The 19,850-nt window shown below is 40.5% G+C and overlaps 1 protein-coding gene across 2 annotated transcripts in view; it reads left to right on the top strand.

Moving 5' to 3' along the window:
• Nucleotides 1–2,431: 2,431 nt before the first annotated feature.
• Nucleotides 2,432–19,850, top strand: part of LOC109872618 (protein FAM168A) — a 50,343-nt gene continuing 32,924 nt past the window's right edge. Inside the window, exon 1 of one of the 2 annotated variants that reach the window (XM_031808427.1) lies at nt 2,432–2,807. The gene's annotated coding sequence lies outside the window, so the exon portion shown is untranslated. The remainder of the gene's footprint in view (nt 2,808–19,850) is intronic. The other variant, XM_031808426.1, reaches the window with a different exon arrangement.

The raw sequence follows: 19,850 nt of genomic DNA on the forward strand, positions 1-19,850 counted from the left end.
CCAAATCAGAGAGATAGGTAGGAGCAAGCCCATGTAATGCTTTGTAGGTTAGCAGTAAAACCTTGAAATCAGCCCTTGCCTTGACAGGAAGCCAGTGTAGGGAGGCTAACACTGGAGTAATATGATCAAATCTTTTGGTTCTAGTCAGGATTCTAGGGCTTCACCATGTTTCATTGAAATGTACAGCTGTGTGCCATCTGCATAGCAGTGAAAGTTAACATTATGTTATCGAATGACATCCCCAAGAGGTCAAATATATAGTGAAAACAATAGTGGTCCTAAAACGGAACCTTGAGGAACACCGAAATTTACAGTTGATTTGTCAGAGGACAAACCATTCACAGAGACAAACTGATATCTTTCCGACAGATAAGATCTAAACCAGGCCAGAACTTGTCCCTGTAGCCTATAAAACAGGTTATAGGCTACATGTGCATGACCAAGTCTGAACAGTAGGCAAAATTAAGAGGGGTAAATAGACCAAATTATTAGGGTGAGGCACATGGGCTACTAACATCTTACTACACAGCATACACAGTATTACTTTCTTAGCTACAGTATACATATCTCCAAGTCAAGATTTCGCAGTTCTGAGTTAACAGTTGTTTTGAGCGCGACACAAAGCATGCTTCATTGACAGCATGGCCAATGTTGAATGTTTATAATTTTAAACTTGGAAAACCACACAGCCACTCCACTGAACAGCAGGCTAGTGATTGCTTTGCAATGCATGCAGTTAAAGTTAGCCACTGTTAGCCACTGTAAACCACTCATTGTTGATTTTGCGATTTCCAACTTGTGTAATGTTTATGTACAATGGTCGATGAGCACCGATATGTTTTATAATTCCTCTTCATTATTTCTCTTCATATGATAAGGATTAAAAAAGGATTTGCCAGTAGATTGTCGACTTGATTATTGATGACTGCTAGCGAAGGTTTTGAAAGTATGATGTTGACATGATCAGTCCAATCATAGCTACTGTACATATAACGTGATTTGACGTAATTTTATCTGTGGCTAATGACCTTGAGCTTTCTTGGATGCAAACTTCTAACATAACTCTATGGCAGCAACCAAGGGGCTAGAATTTTCTATCTCTACCTTTACACTTGGTGACGTAGTGTCCCCATGAGTGACAGAACACTGAGCCAATCACGGCGCAACACTCCGTATTTTCTGCTCACCACCACAGAAACCACTGAGCTAGGCTGAAACACCTGCATTTTGGAGCTGCCTTACCCAAGAAAACAAAAAAGAGACTGTTTGTATGCGGCTTTATCAACTCAATTATATACTCTACCGTTCAAAAGTTCGGGGTGCCTTAGAATTGTCCTTGTTTTTGAAAGAAAAGCCATTTTTTGAGGGTACTATTTAATGAAGCTGCCAGTTGAGGACTTGTGCGGCGTCTGTTTCTCAAACTAGACACTCTAATGTACTTGTCCTCTTGCTCCGTTGTGTATCGGGGCCTCCTACTCCTCTTTCTATTCTGGTTAGAGACAGTTTGCTGTTCTGTTCGCTGAGTAGTACACAGCGTTGTATGAGATCTTCAGTTTTTTGGCAATTTCTCACATTGAATAGCCTTCATTTCTCAGAACAAGAATAGACTGACGAGATTCAGAAGAAAGTTATTTGTTTCTGGCCATTTTGAGCCTGTAATCAAACCCACAAATGCTTTAAAGAAGGCCAGTTTTATTTCTTCTTCAATCAGTTCAACAGTTTTCAGCTGTGCTAACATAATTGTAAAAGGGTTTTCTAATAATCAATTAGCCTTTTTAAAACGATAAACTTGGATTAGCTAACACAACGTGCCATTGGAACACAGGAGTGATGGTTGCTGATAATGGGCCTCTGTACACCTTTGTAGATATTCCATAAAAATCAGCATTTTAATGGACCAAAAATGTGCTTTCTTTCAAAAACATGGACATTTCTACATGACCCTAAACTTTTGAAAGGTAGTGTATATCTTTTTAACATTGTTTGCAAACTGATGTGACATGTATCAATACCAAAATAACATGCAAAACAGGCACGCCCCCCCCAAAAAACAATATATATATATATATATATATATATATATATTGTTGCTAAAAAAGCCCCATCCTTCCTGAATCACAGATAATGCTGCTATTATATACATACATCATGATTGACATGGCAATAGCAAAAACACAACAGAAATAAGAAGGCAGGGATGCCTAGTACGTTTTACAAAGCTAAAATATTCTATTCTATTCTGTCATTTGCCATAAATCTCCCATTTGATTTTCATTTCTTCTTATATGAAAACCTCCCTGCTGTCATGATAATTCTATAAAGGATTCAAGCGGTCCTCTGTGAAAATGTATATTTTCCACTGCTGCACACACATTTAAACAGGACCAATATACAGAGATGTGAGAACACATACATCAGAAAGTTTAATCAAGGATCATGTCATCATTTTTCTTAATAAATGTAGCCTATATTTCCAACTCCAGTGCACTTGATGATAAGATGGATCGATGTGTGAGGTCGTGAGACTTCTGAATTGGTCCCTGTTTGACAGTCACGCAGGAGAAAAAGGTCCTCCCCTTGTGTTTGCAAGGTTTTACTGCCCCCCTCCGTTACCCCTCGTTCACTCTCGATATTCCCATCCCCCCACTTTGTGTGGATGTCGATGTTACCAACGCCGCTTATGAGAAACCACCGAAGCAAACCTTGGAGAAAACCGCCAGCATTGAACAAGGGAAATCAGTGACTCCGGACTCAGCATATAATTAAAGACGAGGTGCTTCACGATAATAAATTCCCTTGGACGTTTGGTGAGTCTGATATCATAACGTGTTCATAGTCTTGGAGACAGACGTGTCCTGCCTGATAATGTAAATATATATATATATATATTTGCTATGCATATATAAAAAAAAAAATGTAATGGACATGAATGTTGTAAAATATTACAAATGGGTAAGACTAGGCTACACGTTCCAAGCCATAGGTCGCTGTGGTCCATTGGCAAATAAAACCAGACATAAGTGTGTAACAATGTAATCGCCGGAGCAACGGCCTTGGATCTCAAGGATGTATTATAAAGTGTGACATGGGCTGAGAGCGAGTGCAGAGGAAACGCAGCAGACCCCTTGTCCTGGCTATACATTTTTTCTACTCATGTAGCAGCAGATCGGATTTTGGTAAAGATATGTGCGGCTCAAAATGGTGTCGGGAGTTTGACTGTGTGACCATTTTAAAAGGCCAAGTGAATTTCTGAGCGCAGCAATTATTTCAGGAGTCCACACGATAGAGAGGGCACATAGGGAAAACTATTAATTTGTACTTTTTCATATCAGCTGGACGCAAGTATTTTTTTCAGTGTGATATAGAACAAGACCTGACAGTATTGTATGCGTACAATAGCTGCTGGGAAATGTTTTTGTTATGACTCACAATTGGCGGTGGTTATAATGCGTTTGGGAAGTAGGCTGATACGATGGCAAAATAGCCAGAAGCTATGAAGTTACAATAGGAGGTGGACTAATTGCGCAAGGTAAAAAATATGGTCACATCTAAGCTGTTTAATAATATAAGCATGCACAATACAAATTATACTGTAAACACTACAATATAACAAAAATAATAAGAATGCTTCATTATGAAAATATTGTACCTGGTTTTTCATTTCATTTTGAAGGAACCGATCACTAGCCAATCGCCTATTGCATGTCCAAACATTTTACATCTTGGAAAATGTAGTTGACAATTGCTGCTGCTTTACAAAGTATGGACGTTCAATAGGCAAAACCTTGTGGAACCTTGCAGATAGAAATGTCATGAATTTATAAAGCTGACGTGATTCCAGGTAAACACTGGACTGTGATGTCGGGGCGCCGAATCTGCTGCTCACCATCTGTGTGAGTGCCGCTATGTGCTCTGCTGGGCTCCAGGGGGCAGTGAGACAAAACACACCCCAGAGATGTGGAGGCGCTCCATTATCTGTGGAGATGCACTTGTTCCAGTGTTAATGTTTTAATATGTCTAAATGACTCATTTCTTTGTTATTGATACATTGTTTCTCATTGGGCGGCAGGTAGCCTAGTGGTTAGAGCGTTGGGCCAGTAACAGAAAGGTTACTAGATCGAATCCCCAAGCAGACAAGGTAAAAAATCTGTCTTCCTGCCCCCACTGTTCCTAGGTCGTCATTGTAAATAATGATTTGTTCTTAACTGACTTGCCTAGTTAAATAAATAAATGATTTAATGACTAGCTAAGCTGTGTTTAAACTCAGAATGTTGTTTCTTTATTCTTTATCACCAGTGGTGGTCTGTGCAGTTTAACATCAATAGGTTTAGGCTACAAAAATGTTCCCTATACCCATCATGAGGTTGCTACAACCTAGCCTATGAATTCAACGTAGGTGCACACAGGTCGAGAGAATGATTTTAAGTCATAGACAGTGACACTTCGACAGAGAGTGACACATTCAATATCGCCTTGCACACTCCTGCCTGCATCTAGCTGACCTAGGGTGTAATCATTAGTCCAACAGTTGCAAACAACTGTTTCTTTTCGCCAAATTCAGATATGTTTATCCCCGTTTCGTTCAGCTTGCTTCCGTTTAAGAAACGTTTTTCAACAGAATCGGCGGAATGAATGCACCTCTGATGACACGCAAAACAGTTACATTTCTTAGCCACATACAAACAGCTTGTTGTATTCCTTCTCGCATCTACGCACCCTCTTCTCACCTTTTCCCTTTGTTTGTGGACATCAATGTACATCACCAGCTGTCTGTGACCAGGCAGAAAAACCTTTCCAAGCCAAACCTTCATATCATCCCCACAGCTAGCTCACCATATTAGCGAAAGTAAAGTCAACGTCACTCGCTACAATCATGCAGTACAGTGTACTAAGCAGTTTAGCAGTTACACCGACAGTTCCCAGTGGCCATACATTAGTAAAACCAAAAGCTTACCTTGACTCGGAAGAGTTCCAGTGTTGGATAGTCATAGCCAGCTAGCTAATATAGCATCCCTCTGTTTGAGCAGGCTAAACTAGCTAGCTGCATTTGCTAGCTAAGTTAGTGAAAGTGAAAAATGTTTACAAAATATCTCTCTCGCTCTCTCTGTTTTACTACTCCATTTTTTAAGAAATTAATTTGTTCTAAACTGTTCAACTATTGTCTTTCTCTCTCTTTGAGTCAACTACTCACCACATTTTATGCACTGCAGTGTTTGCTAGTTGTAGCTTTACTTTCAGTAATAGATTCAATCTCTGATCCTTTGATTGGGCAGACAACATGTCGGTTCATGCTGCAAGAGCTCTGATATGTTGGAGGATGTCCTCCGGAAGTTGTCTTGATTGCTGTGTAAGTCTATGGAAGGGGTGAGAACCATGAGTTTCCTAGCTCTTGTATTGAAGTCAATGTACCTAGAGGAAGAAAGAAGTTAGATTGCTGTTGAGGCTACTGTAGACCTTGATTGCAAAAAAGTGAGTTTTAATCAATTGTTTGGTGAGGTGAATATATTGTATCATTTTATCTAAAAAGTATAACTTTTTACATGTTTTACTATTTTAATGAAATTCACTGAGGAGGATGGTCCTCCCCTTCCTTCTCTGAGGTGCCTCCACTGATACGTACAAAGTATAGTGTAATCAATGTGTTTTTTGCCAGTTGCCAGGCTGTTTGTAGTAGGGATGGACAATTTTGCAATTTTTAAAAAAACTGAACGTTTTTGTTGTTTTTCTGTTAAAGCGATTCACAATGCAGAATAATTGTCCTGTTATGTATGTATGACTGCTAGGGCCTGGCAATGAAATTACAGTGGCTTGCGAAAATATTCACCCCCCTTGGCATTTTTCTTATTTTGTTTCCTTACAACCTGGAATTAAAATAGATTTTTTGGGGGGGTTGTATCATTTCATTTACACAATATGCCTACTGCTTTGAAGATGCAAAATATTGTTTATTGTGAAACAAACAAGAAATAAACCCCAAAAAACAGAACTTGAGCATGCATAACTATTCACCCCCCACCCACCCCCCAAAGTCAATACTTTGTAGAGCCACCTTTTGCAGCAATTACAGCTGCAAGTCTCTTGGGGTACGTCTCTATAAGCTTGGCACATCTAGCCACTGGGAATTTTGCCCATTCTTCAAGGCAAAACTACTCCAGCTCCTTCAAGTTGGATGGGTTCCTGCTGGTGTACAGCAATATTTAAGTTATACCACAGATTCTCAATTGGATTGAGGTCTGGGCTTTGACTAGGCCATTCCAAGACATGTAAATGTTTCCCCTTAAACCGCTCGAGTTGCTTTAGCAGTATGCGTAAAGCTCCTTCAGGGTTATCTTTGGTCTCTGTTGCCTCTGATTAATGCCCTCTTTGCCTGGCCCGTGAGATTTGGTGGGCGGCCCTCTCTTGGCAGGTTTGTTGTGGTGCCATATTATTTCCATTTTTTAATAATGGATTTAAATGGTGCTCTGTGGGATGTTCAAAGTTTCAGATATTTTTTTATAACCCAACTCTGATCTGTACTTCTCCACAATTTTGTCCCTGACCTGTTTGGAGAGCTCATTGGTCTTCATGGTGCCCCTTGATTAGTGGTGTTGCAGACTCTGGGGCCTTTCAGAACAGGTGTATATATACTGAGATCACGTGACAGATCATGTGACACTTAGATTGCACACAGGTGGACTTTATTTAACTAATTATGTGACTTATGAAGGTAGTTGGTTGCAACAGATCTTACTTAGGGAATTCATAGCAAAGAGAGTGAATACATATGCACGTACCACTTTTCCGTTGTAATTTATTATTTTTTTACATTTTTGAAACAAGTTATTTATTTAAATTTCACTTCACCAATTTGGACTATTTTGTGTATGTCCATTACAAGAAATCCAAATAAAAATCAATTTAAATGACAGGTTGAAATGCATTAAAATAGGAAAATCGCCAAGGGGGGTGAATACAAGGCACTCTATATCTACCGCAGTCATATACCCTTGAAAGCGCCTCAGCTACGGCATGTTTGTTTAATGCTGACACAAAGCCTTGTCTGGAGATAGTTTTGAAGCGCAACAAATGGGTATTTGACTTGTCTGTAAAGGAATGCTGCTTCTGAAGCTGGACTAACGTGGATCACTAGGTGACCAGAACTGTCAATCAAATAATATCGAGCTGCTGTGCGCAGCCTGCCTGCTCGCAGACCACTCTCTCCAAAAAAGTACACTAAAGTTAAATACTGTGACTTACCAGGACATTTAGTAGAAATAAAATACATCTTCCACTACGAATCGACTTCTACGATTCACCATTTTTTAACAGATGAGACTGATTAGTGCCCATACTTCCGTGAACACAACCACTTGCATCTTTCCAGGTCAACAACCTGGCAGACGGAGTCAGAACCGTGCACTAGGCCATCTATCGGCAATCAAAAGCTGAATGTAATGCTGTATTTCACATACTGAAGACTGAACATACACTCGCATCATTAGCGAAGAGAAAAAGCAGGTGAGCCAGCTGCACTGTGATTTTAGTTTTGTGGGAAAAACAAACAAACACTTTTTCCGTTAAGAAAAATCCCTAACGTTAAGGATCCCAATTTCGTTTAAATGTTCACGCCCATAGTTTGTCGTGAAAGCCGCAGAGTGCTGTGAAGTTGTATCCACTAATGATTAAGGTCTGTATTGGGAGAGGAGAAGCTGATCCTAGATCTGTAACTAGGGGAAACTTGTGTGAGAGGGAGGGGTCAGGTCAGTGGGAGGATTGGACCAAGAAGTAGGAAGCTGATTGGCGCGTTGCTCTGTCCTTAGGGCAGTCATGTCTGATGGAATCTGAACTGGCCCTGGACCGCCCTCATTCTCTCTGTCAGAGGCAGGCGATGCTAAAACAAATCTCTACACACACATACTGGCGAACACGCACATCCCAAACACACTTGCAGTAACAACTCATTCCCACATTCCCTCTGACACACTTTCTCTCTCACACACACACATAACAGGGTTTCTGTTACAAAAATGTGGCGTCGGACATTTACCTGACATTTGAGAAATTTACCAGACGCATATGCTTTGGTTGTGTAAGGGTGTCCACTCACAGTGCTCAGAAATGCAGACATCACATTTAGATTATGGTCATTCATTTTAACAGAACAGGCAACTGGGTGGGTCCTTTCCGAATTCCGATGCACACTTTGAAGATGTTAGAATAACTGTCCACATTTGCTTTTCCTCAGCCAACAAAACGAGTAACGGACAGAAAATTCACTAGTCTATGTCAATCTATTATACCCCATAATAGTAAAGTTGACCTATACTATTGGTCAGCGTGTCATTCTGTGCAAAAAAAAAAATTGCCTATTCCAAACGAACTTTTGGAGAGTTGTGGGATGATATATCCCAAATTCATACAACCAGTACATCAAAATAACTTTAAAAGGCATTGAGGTTGATGCAACAGATCAAAATGTTTAGCTTAAAATGTTGATAAACTATTGTTTCTTCACATTATAAGGGCAGCAATGCACACACGATAGTAGGCTACGCGCGAATGTTTGTGGGAAAAATACCTTTGTCAAATGTGCACTGTACATTCGGATGAAAATATCAGTTAGAAATGTTTAACAACTAGCATGGTTTGCTAATATGACTAGGATTGTGCCTTTGGCTACTGGACAATGAAAGAAAGTTAATTTGAAAACCAATAGAACATGAGAGAAATGGGCTACTTGTTTCAATGGCATATATATATATATATATATATTTTTTTTTTTAACCTTTATTTAACTAGGCAAGTCAGTTAAGAACAAATTCTTATTTTCAATGACGGCCTAGGAACAGTGGGTTAACTGCCTGTTCAGAGGCAGAACGACAGATTTGTACCTTGTCAGCTCGGGGGTTTGAACTTGCAACCTTCCGGTTACTAGTCCAACGCTCTAACCACTAGACTTATAAAAGACCTATAGAAGTCTTTATAAAATATTTGCCTCCATGTTTATAGAAACTGATTTTGGCTCGGCTACTTTGAAGCAAGGTAAAATGTTCAGGTTTCACACAATTAAGTTTATGTTTTCAAAATGCATACTAACTCAAATTCACATTGCAAAGTGGTTTGTCACTCTGAAGCCTGCCTACCATTGCCTAAGCACTTGAATGGCGAATGGGAAGCACGCTTCAATTACCAGTTGAAAAATAGAAATAGTAGCTCTTTTTAATCATGACCATCAAAACCGTTTTTAACACACGATTGCATTTAGAATTGTTGTACAATGATTGAGCTTATAAAAGCGCATGTTTGACTCCACTCAAACTAGGCTCTGTATCTGTAAGAATAATTATGCAAATTAACCTATAGACCAATAAGCATGACCTGTGAAATGTATTTGCATTGGCTGGTATTTTCATCAATGAATAGGCAAAAAAGCATTATTTTGCAATGGGATGTTTTTCTTCTCCTGGACAATTGGCCGGTGAAAATTGTATTTACCGACTTAAAAAATAAATGCGTCCAAAAGCCGGCTATTACCTAACAGAAACCCTGACACACACACACACACACACAAACCCAGTGAGGCATGTAGGCTCACAGTGAAAATAGTGGTAATTTAATCTCTTGGCTGACTGCTGGCTGACAAATAATGTTCTATCTCAGGGAGGAGAGGAGTGCGATCTTGAAATGGTTTCTGTTCTCAAAATTGAGGAGAGAGAGAGAAAAGTCCTTGGCGGGCTCTATGCAAGCTCTAGTCAAAAGTAGTGCACTATGTAGTCTAAAGTAGTGCACTATATAGTCAAAAGTAGTGCACTAAATAGGGAATAGGATGCCATTTTGGATGTATCCCATCTCATTCTCCAGTCCTGCAGCTTCTGTAACTGCTCTGTTTTGCTGTAGTAAAGGAGGCACAAAAACTCATCCCTTCTTTCTCTACCTCTGACGTCATAGGTTCATTCCTTTCCTCTCTTCCTCTAACCTCCATATGTTCTCTTGAGCCCTTCCCTCCCCTTCATTTGTGGGATTTGATGAAGAGCTGAGTAGCTGACAGACACAGGGTTTTTCTATGGGTTAGCTCAGGGCTGGAATGTGTGTACAAAATTATCTTCTGCCATTCCATAGGCCTCCACTATGTACTGTGGAATGATGGAATGTCTGAGTTGTTTTTTTTTGGAACGTTGTACCTCTGAACCCTCCCCAGGAGGCTGCCAAAGGTGGTGTGTTTGAGTCTACAATGACTCGTAACAACCTTAGGATGCCTATAGGCTCTTAACCTGTAGGGTCATAGCTTTGTCTCACTAGGTACAGCCGGGTATGTAAAAAACTAAATACAACAAATCTCCACTCCAGTCCTTTCTCATCGCTTATAGTTGAGGATGAGGATTCAGCACTGGACTTGAAAAAGGAGATCTATGGAATAAGCTTCAAAGATGTTGTTTGCTTTGACTCAATCGTAAGTCACTCTCTCTCGTGCTGCCATTTTGTTTACCTTGATCCGAGTGTCTGCGTCTGAGAAGACTATAATAGCCGTCGTGTCATGCCACCCGTGGGTGGCAAGAATGTAAACACTTGTTTGCCGTCGGGGAGCAAAATGCGAAAAATGTATCTCCTTCTTGGAGACACTCGGTTCTCGATATACGGGGCCTGGCAACAGACAGCCCTCCACAATCAGGAGTGGAGTAGTCCTGGCTGCAATGCATTCCAATGACGCGTGGCTAAGCCACAACGCTCCTGAAAAGCTCCTGAAAAGTTCTGGAGCTTGGCGAGCCAAAGCGTTGTACTATCTAGTCAACTCTCCTCTCCATCTATCAGAGAGTAGCCTGCAGTGGTGTGTGCTACTATATAGCTCTTTAACTCTGTATCAGCAGGTTTTTCATTTGAAAAAGGAAGGATAAAATAGGAAGGAAGAGAAAAGGAGAAAAGAGGTGATTAAAGGCAATAGATGGTGCTGGGTGATAGGATAAGGAATGAGTGATTCTGGGAAGTTCTTTTGAAGGTAGCCTATCAGAGGTGTGCAAGTCATCACATTGACCTTCTAACCTGGCTGTGCTAAATATCAAGGCAATATCATGGATCAGATCTACAGATGTCAGATCTTAACTTGCAGAGAATTTTCCTGATGCGTCAGGAAAATGAACCTTGTGATTGGCTAAAAATGAGCCGTTCTCTTTCTTTCCACTCGGGGGCAGTCGAGTCATTGGGATCAGGACTCAGTATCTTAAAATAATGTTCTCTCTATAGGCTTAGGTCCTATTACTGCAACATTGAAATGTACACATACACATCAACAATTGTTGTTTTATATAGCTTAATAACACAAGATAGTTATTGGTCTCCACTAGGCTATGACATACAAGTGTCAAGTGTGGGGCCTCCCGAGTGGTTCAGCGGTCTAAGGCTTGAGGTGTCACTACAGGCCCGGGTTCAATCCCAGACTGTGCCACAGCCAGCCTTGACCGGGAGACCCATGAGGCGGCGCACAATTGACCCAACGTCGTCCGGGTCAGGGGAAGATTTGGCCGGCTAGGATGTCCTTGTCCCATCGCACTCATACTGTCTTCAGTTGCCAGCTGGATGGTGTTCCCTCCGACACATTGGCGTGGCTGGCTTCTGGGTTAAATGAGCAGTGTGTCAAGAAGCAGTGCGGCTTGGTAGGGTTGTGGTTCAGAGGACACATGGCTCTCGACCGAGTCTGGACGGGAGTTTCAGTGATGGGACAAGACTGTAACTACCAATTGGGGAGAAAAAGGGGTGAAGATAAAACAATATATATTTTTTAATAATAATAAGAATCTAGTTTATCTGAATCGTGGCCTGGGGTGGGGTAGCAGTTAGGGCCACTGCCTTCAGCATATGTATAGGCCTACCGTGTTGGTGATGGTTTGATTCTGCCCCAGCCCTTCTGATACAAATAATGCAATCTACTGATTGACTTGATGTAGTTAGACATTTCAAATATGAACAGTCCAGGGACATACCTTATTTTTCCTGGTAAGAAATGACCATACCAGACACTTTTGGATAACATAAATAGTAAGCAAATAAAATAACACTACACCAACATTAATTTCCATTCATAAAAATTGTTGGGTAAATTGCCACAGTCGATTGCCATGGAAAATTAGGAAATACTTTATTTCTAATGTACAGAATGCTTGTCAAATAGATAAATAGCCCTTAGTCTGCTCAAAAAGGACTAAATTGTTCCGATGACAATACCAACCAGAGGGCAAACATATCTTTGGTAATTTTTGCACCTTATGGTAAACTGTGACAACAAACCAAAAAGACAACAATTGATTTGACATTAATTTATTGTTAAAGCCTGTCAGCACCATCTTGCAAATGTCCACCAGCACAGGTATTCTTCAAAGAAGACTGACGTCAAACAAAGTCCGTAGGCTGTACAGTTTCAATTTCGGCCATTCAATGTTGATTGAATATCTAACAATATGCACAATTTTATAAAAAGGTATATGGAACTCGAGACATTGGAATAATTTTACAATTTCAATAGCATTAATAAAAATGTATTTTACATTATCGTTTCAATTACATGTGATGGTGAATGCATACAAAAACTATTTACACCAAGTGTGATGTTTAATTTTTCACTCAGAATGAGCAGGTAAGTGTTACAATGGTCAAACAATCAATACCGAAATGTCAATATCAATCATGTTACTAGTATGCAAATCAGATACATTTCACCATGGAATTAAATTGACGTAAAAAAAATGTTGTTGTTGCATTTTAGCTAACCCTATCCCTTTTCCTAACCTTAACCTACTCCTAACCTGCTATGAAAAGTACATTTTTGACAAACGCTGTAACCCTTCTAGACAAAACCGGATTTACACTACATCCTCTTCCAAACCTCTCCTTTCCACATTGAAGGGTATTTTCTTTTTTGGCTGGTCCATTCTCCTCCCCCTTCAGTTGTGCTGCTACAAGCGGTAAATAAAATGACACACACAAAACAATCTTGATTTATATATGGCACAAAAATCTTACTGGGATGATACACTGACTGTATTACAGAGGTGCTTATAGGCCTTGTCATAAAAACAGAATGACATTTAGACATACACACAGAGAGAGCAATGTGTGGGAGGATGCTGTGGGGAACTGACCTGTAGATCTAGCTAATGTTAGCTAGCTACATGGTTGACACTGCAGCTAGCTAGCTAGCTTAGACAGTTTATCTAGTTGTAACCTAATGTGATAGCTAGTTAGCTATTGCCACACACATCTGATTCATCTAGTCACTCTTTATACCAATGGCAAGGTGGCTAGTTAGGCAACCAAAAAGAGATCATATGGGGAGCTAAAAACAGGAGGTTCAACTTTTTCTGTCAGATTCTGGGATAGCCAAAGTTAGATAGCTAGTTAGCTAGCTACACCATATATAGAAAAGTATGTGGACATCCCTTCAAATTAGTGGATTTGGCTATTTCAGCCACACTCGTTCCTGACAGGTGTATAAAATCGAGCACACAGCCATGCAATCTCCATAGACAAACAGTGGCAGTAGAATGGCCTTACTGAAGAGCTCATTGACTTTTAACATGGCACTGTCATAGGATGCCATCTTTCCAACAAGTCAGTTTTCTGCCCTGCTAGAGCTGCCCCGGTCAACTCTAAGTGCTGTTATTGTGAAGTGGAAACGTCTAGGAGCAACAATGGCTCAGTCCCGAAGCTGTAGGCCACACAAGCTCACAGAACGGGACCACAGAGTGCTGAAGCATATAGCGTGTAAAAATGGTCTGTCCTTGGTTGCAACACTCACTACCGAGTGCCTACCTGCCTCTGGAAGCAATATCAGCACAATAACTGTTCATCAGGAGCTTCATGAAATGGGTTTCCATGACCGAGCAGCTACACAACAAGCCTAAGATCACCATGTGCAATGCCAAGTGTTGGCTGAAGTGGTGTAAAGCCGCCATTGGAATCTGGAGCAGCGGAAACATGTTCTCTGGAGTAATGAATCGCACATCACCATCTGATAGTCTAACGAACAAATCTGTGTTTGGAGGATGCCAGGAGAACGCTACCTGCCCGAATGCATAGGGAAAACTGTAAAGTTTGGTGGAGGAGGAATAATGGTCTGGGTCTGTTTTTCATGGGTCGTGCTAGTCGTGGGTCGTGCTAGATTTCCCATAGTTCCAGTGAAGGAGAAGGCCCTTTCCTGTTTCAGCATGACAATGCCCCCATGTACAAAGCGAGGTCCATACAGAAATGCTTTGTCGAGAACTGATTGGCAAACATTAAGAATGAAAGAAATTCCACAAATTTACTTTTAACAAGGCACACCTGTTAATTGAAATGCATTCCAGGTGACTACCTCATGAATCTGGTTGAGAGAATGCCAAGAGTGTGCAAAGCTGTCATCAAGGCATAGGGTGGCTACTATGAATCTCAAAAATAATCAAAAAAATAAAATATATTTTGATGTGTTTAACACTTTTTGGGTCACTAAATGATTCCATATGTGTTATTTCATAGTTTTGATGTCTTTGTTATTATTCTATAATGTAGAAAATAGTAAAAAATAAAGAAAAACCATGGAATGAGTAGGGTCTAAATGTTTGACTGGTACTGTATATCTTAGAAATACTTATCTTACTCCAGAATATCATATTCCAAAGGCAGAAGGTAATTAAAGTGCAACTTACCTCTTACCTCTGGTCAAGAACCCAAGAACAAAAATAAGAAGAAGTGCGCTTCACTGCAAGTGCCGTGGTGGAGATAATACTGGGTTTGACGGACAACTTTGAGAGCCAATTAACTTAACCCTTTGACACTTATGAACATACGGGTGTTGTCATTCTACAGCGGACCCTGCAGCGTGCACTCAAACTGGTGTGATTAGAACACTTATTTAGAACGTCAAGTTACGATTGACGGAACAGTCAGCATTTGAGCTGGCCACAGTTTTTTCACAAACATTTTGCACAAACACAGTTTTATCGTGTCAACCTAAGATAAGATGTTACAAGATGAGTTGGGTCTGTTTGCAGTATGCATGCTGAAGGGGGTGTCGTCTACCATCATTCACTTCTGGAAGTACTGGAAAGACGAGTGAACCATCCCTTCACCTCATTTTGTTATAACATCTTTGGTCTGACAGATGTTTACGTTACAACCAGAATGCATTGTATGATGGCAACAAACATGGTGCCACATATAGCTGGTAATTAGCTTAGCATTAGCTCATCATAATCAGTACAACCTTCAAAAACGTATTTTACAGACATCATATGCGTCCATTACATTCTATGAAAGAATCGGGAATGTGTGATTTGTCATTATTTTACATGAAAAAGCATGACCCTCCTCAATTTTCCTCCGGGTAACAATTGTGTACATTTTGACCACTCCCTAACAGAACCCCAAATGAATATGTTTGAATGTGATGAATGCAAAATTATGCAAAGTGGATACCACACCGTAAGGCCTTACCAGTATTTATATATTACAGTGTACTAGCTTGATATAATTCAACATTTTACCTTTTTTTCTCTGCAGTATATGCAAAAAGGAGTTGGTACAGAGAAAACTGGATAAATTGTTGTTTTATTTCTGCACTTTCCATGTCACAGGTTTGGGTGGAATGCGGAGGTCTTGACTTGTTCTCTATTTGTGTACTTTTTTCCTATGATATTATTGTCTTTCCCAACCTTTATGCACAATATATTGCTTTATGTGTTGTCTCCACTCTATACTATACTATTACTATATTACAATCAATGCTTGCGTTGTAAACATTTGTATGGTTGAATGAGAGGTTTGTGTTGGTGCCTCAGACTGGCCGTGTTAACACCTACTGAAGGATCCATGATTAGCCAGACAGTGACAGGAGTGCTTGAATATATCCACTAAAGCACAGAAAGGGAGAGGAGGATTTGCTTACTCACTGTCCTCCTACTCCACTCTCTCCTTTCTGCATTTTACCGTGTCTACCAGTCCGTGGTTTACAATCCCCTCCCATATCTGCTGCTCAGTGACAGTCATATCAGAGTATAGGCCTTGTGTTAAAGGCTAAATTATAAAACCCTACTTGGACATATCAAACGTGTTTTGGGTGAAAACATATGATTGATTTCAAGTGTACACTCTCCTCTACATCTCTAACTGCTACTCAGTGACAGAGTACAGGCCTTATGTTATACAGTGAATTATAATACTATATATGTAGAAAGCATACAGGGTTGAGGAGTAACTGATTACATGGAATATGAGTTAAAAAAAACTAACTGTAATCAGTTACGATACCAACTACAATATTGTAATCAGATTACAGATACTTTTGAAAAAAATAGGTGATTGCTTTTGGATTACTTTTAAATTCAGAAAGGATGTTTGCAAAAAAATACATTATGACACCTTTCTGTTTTTTCAATGACATTCAATTCATCATTAAAAAAAGGGCACAAGTTTAAGTTTGTTCCACCTGAGTGAGTCTGACCACATATCAGAGACCACTATTACGTTACCGATTTACAATTTTGGACAGGTAACTAGTAACTGTAACCGATTACATTTAGAATGTAACCTACCCAACCCTGAAAGCATACATGTTTTGCATGAAAACATACAAGTGATTTCAAGTGTCTCAGTGCTATTTGTTGTGTGTATATTTAGACAGCCCTTCGCTGGTATTCTGCTGTCATGAATCCTCTGAGCCCACAGAGTCTTGATGCTTTGTTTGTAGCAGAGCAGCAGGTTTTTCTCCCAACAACCCACCAGTTTATTTTGGGAAGGCTGAGGTAGGTAGGTAGGTGCCGGTCTTACTGCAGTGAGTGGGTAGCAGCTCGGAAACCCTGCAGTCCTGTACTTACTTGGGTAGCGCTGTATGCTATATGTACAGTATAAGGACAATTTATGTGTAGTACACTGTATATGGCACATATGTGCAACACAGCCAATATGTTTGTAGAATATAGCCAATATATGTGTGGTATATGGCCAATATATTTGTAATTGGCCAATATATATGTGCAGTATTGTATATGGCCAATGTAGTATATACACTAGTGTACAAATCATTAAGAACATAATTTGACAGACTGACCAGGTGAAAGCAATGATCCCTTATTGATGTCACTTAAATCAGTATAGATGAAGGGGAGGAGACTTGTAAAGCATTTTTTTAAAGCCTTGAGACAATTGAGACATGAATTGTGTATGTGTGCCACATAATATTTAAGTGCCTTTGAACGGGGTATGGTGGTAGGTGCTAAAAGCACTGGTGTTTCCCATGTGTGTCAAGAATGGTCAACCACCCAATGGACATCTATTTTATTTTATTTAACCTGTATTTAACTAGGCAAGTCAGTTAAGAACAAATTCTCATTTACAATGACGGCCAAACCCAAACAACTCAACATTAGGAAGGTGTTTTTAATGTTTTGTACACTCAGTGTAGATATGTCTGCTTTCATAAACACTCTTTATTATACTGCTCCATCAGTTCCTCATCCCTTCTTCTCACCACCTCCATGCATCCCATCTAATCTATCCATGGTCACCTCTCTTCCTACACCATCTGTCCATGTAACCTTCATTTAACTAGGCAAGTCAGTTAAGAACAAATTCTTATTTACAATGATGGCCTACCAGGGAACAGTGGGTTAACTGCCTGTTCAGGGGCAGAACAACATATGTTTACCTTGTCAGCTCGGGGAATTGATCCAGCAACCTTTCGGTTACTGGTCCAACGCTCTAACCACTAGGCTACCTGCCGCCATCATGTGATCATGTCTTTTTATTCTGTCGTTTGTCAGTCATCTTCTTGTATCTGACGCTCTCTTCGTTTATTTTTGGTTTATCACTCATACTCCACACACACACACACACAGCCCATCTATCTGTCCATTCCTTTTACTCTTCTTTTCTTTAAGCTCTATCTCTCCATCTGCAGCTGTTTCTTGGCTATTCCAGTTTTCCCTCAATCACATTTCTGGAGTCTAATATATCTACAGCAGAACAAAAATTATCAAATGTCTTAATGCACTCGCCATACTTCTGATCACTTTCTTGTGATGTGTGTACTGTCTCCAGCAATCAATCAATAAATAAATACATATAGTAATATATAATAAATAAATAAGTAAATACAAGTGCACAAAATTCGAAATCACTCCATCACCGTAAATTCATGTACAATATAAGGAAAGGTCTAGGCGATGGGGACTGTCTAATTTTTATGATTTCTGACAACATTGCATGCACAGATGCAGACAATGAAGTTGGGTTACTTCTAAGTAAGTTTGGGTTATTCCTAAATTGTCATCTCCAACATTGTGACCTTCCATTTTAGAGGTTTGCTTTGGTGTGGATTCAGGCCTATCCATTCAAATCAGTTGTGTTCCTCCATTGTATTCACCTTTCTGTATTTCTATTGTGCATTGTTTTTCTGTTTGGTGATGGAAAATCTACAAACCTGTCAGCAAACCAGCCTATGTAATAAACTCAGCAAAAAAAGAAACATCTCTCACTGTCAACTGCTTTTAATTTCAGCAAATTTAACATGTGTAAATATTTGTATGAACATAACAAGATTCAACAACTGAGACATAAACTGAACAAGTTCCACAGACATGTGACTAACAGAAATGGAATAATGTGTCCCTGAACAAAGGGGGGGGGGTCAAAATCAAAAGTCAGTATCTGGTGTGACCACCACCTGCATTAAGTACCGCAGTGCATCTCCTCCTCCTCATGGACTGCACCATATTTGGCAGTTCTTGCTGTGAGATGTTACTCCACTCTTCCACCAAGGCACCTGCAAGTTCCCGGACATTTCTAGGGGGAATGACCCTAGCCCTCACCCTCCGATCCAACAGGTCCCAGACGTGAGATCCGGGCCCTTCGCTGGCTATGGCAGAACACTGACATTCCTGTCTTGCAGGAAATCATGCACAGAATGAGTGGCATTGTGATGCTGGAGGGTCATGTCAGGATGAGCCTACAGGAAGGTTACCACATAAGAGAGGAGGATGCCTTCCCTGTAATGCATAGCGTTGAGATTGCCTGGAATGACAACAAGCTCAGTCCAATGATGCTGTGACACACCGCCCCAGACCATGACGGATCCTCCACCTCCAAATCGCTCCAGAGTACAGACCTCGGTGTAACGCTCATTCCTTCGATGATAAACGCGAATTCGGCCATCACCCCTGGTGAGACAAAACCGTGACTTGTCATTGAAGAGCACTTTTTGCCAGTCCTGTCTGGTCCAGCGACGGTGGGTTTGTGCCCATAGGCGACGTTGTTGCCGGTGATGTAAGGCAGGTCCTCACCAGACAACAGCCCTCAGTCCAGCCTCTCTCAGCCTTTTTTTGCGGACGGTCTGAGCACTGCTGGAGGGAATGTGCGTCCCTGGTGTAAATTGGGCAGTTGTTGTCATCCTGTATCTGTCCCACAGGTGTGATGTTCGGATGTACCAATCCTGTGCAGGTGTTGATACACGTGGTCTGCCACTGCGAGGATGATCAGCTGTCTGTCCTGTCTCCCTGTAGTGCTGTCTTAAGCGTCTCACATTACAGACATTATAATTTATTGCCCTGGCCACATCTGCAGGCACGTTCACGCAGATGAGCAGGGACCATGGGCATCTTTCTTTTGGTGTTTTTCAGAGTCAGTAGACAGGTGCATGCTCATTAATTGTTTATGGTTCATTGAACAAGCATGGGAAACAGTGTTTTATTTATTTATTTATTTTCTTTTTTTCTTCTGTCTTGCCACTCTACCATAAAGGCCTGATTGGTGTAGTGCTGCAGAGATGGTTGTCCTTCTGGAAAGTTCTCACATCTCCACATAGGAACTCTGGAGCTCTGTCAGAGTGAACATCAGGTTCTTGGTCACCTCCC

Source organism: Oncorhynchus kisutch, linkage group LG28 (genome assembly GCF_002021735.2).
Source record: "Oncorhynchus kisutch isolate 150728-3 linkage group LG28, Okis_V2, whole genome shotgun sequence".
Lineage (NCBI taxonomy): Eukaryota > Metazoa > Chordata > Actinopteri > Salmoniformes > Salmonidae > Oncorhynchus > Oncorhynchus kisutch.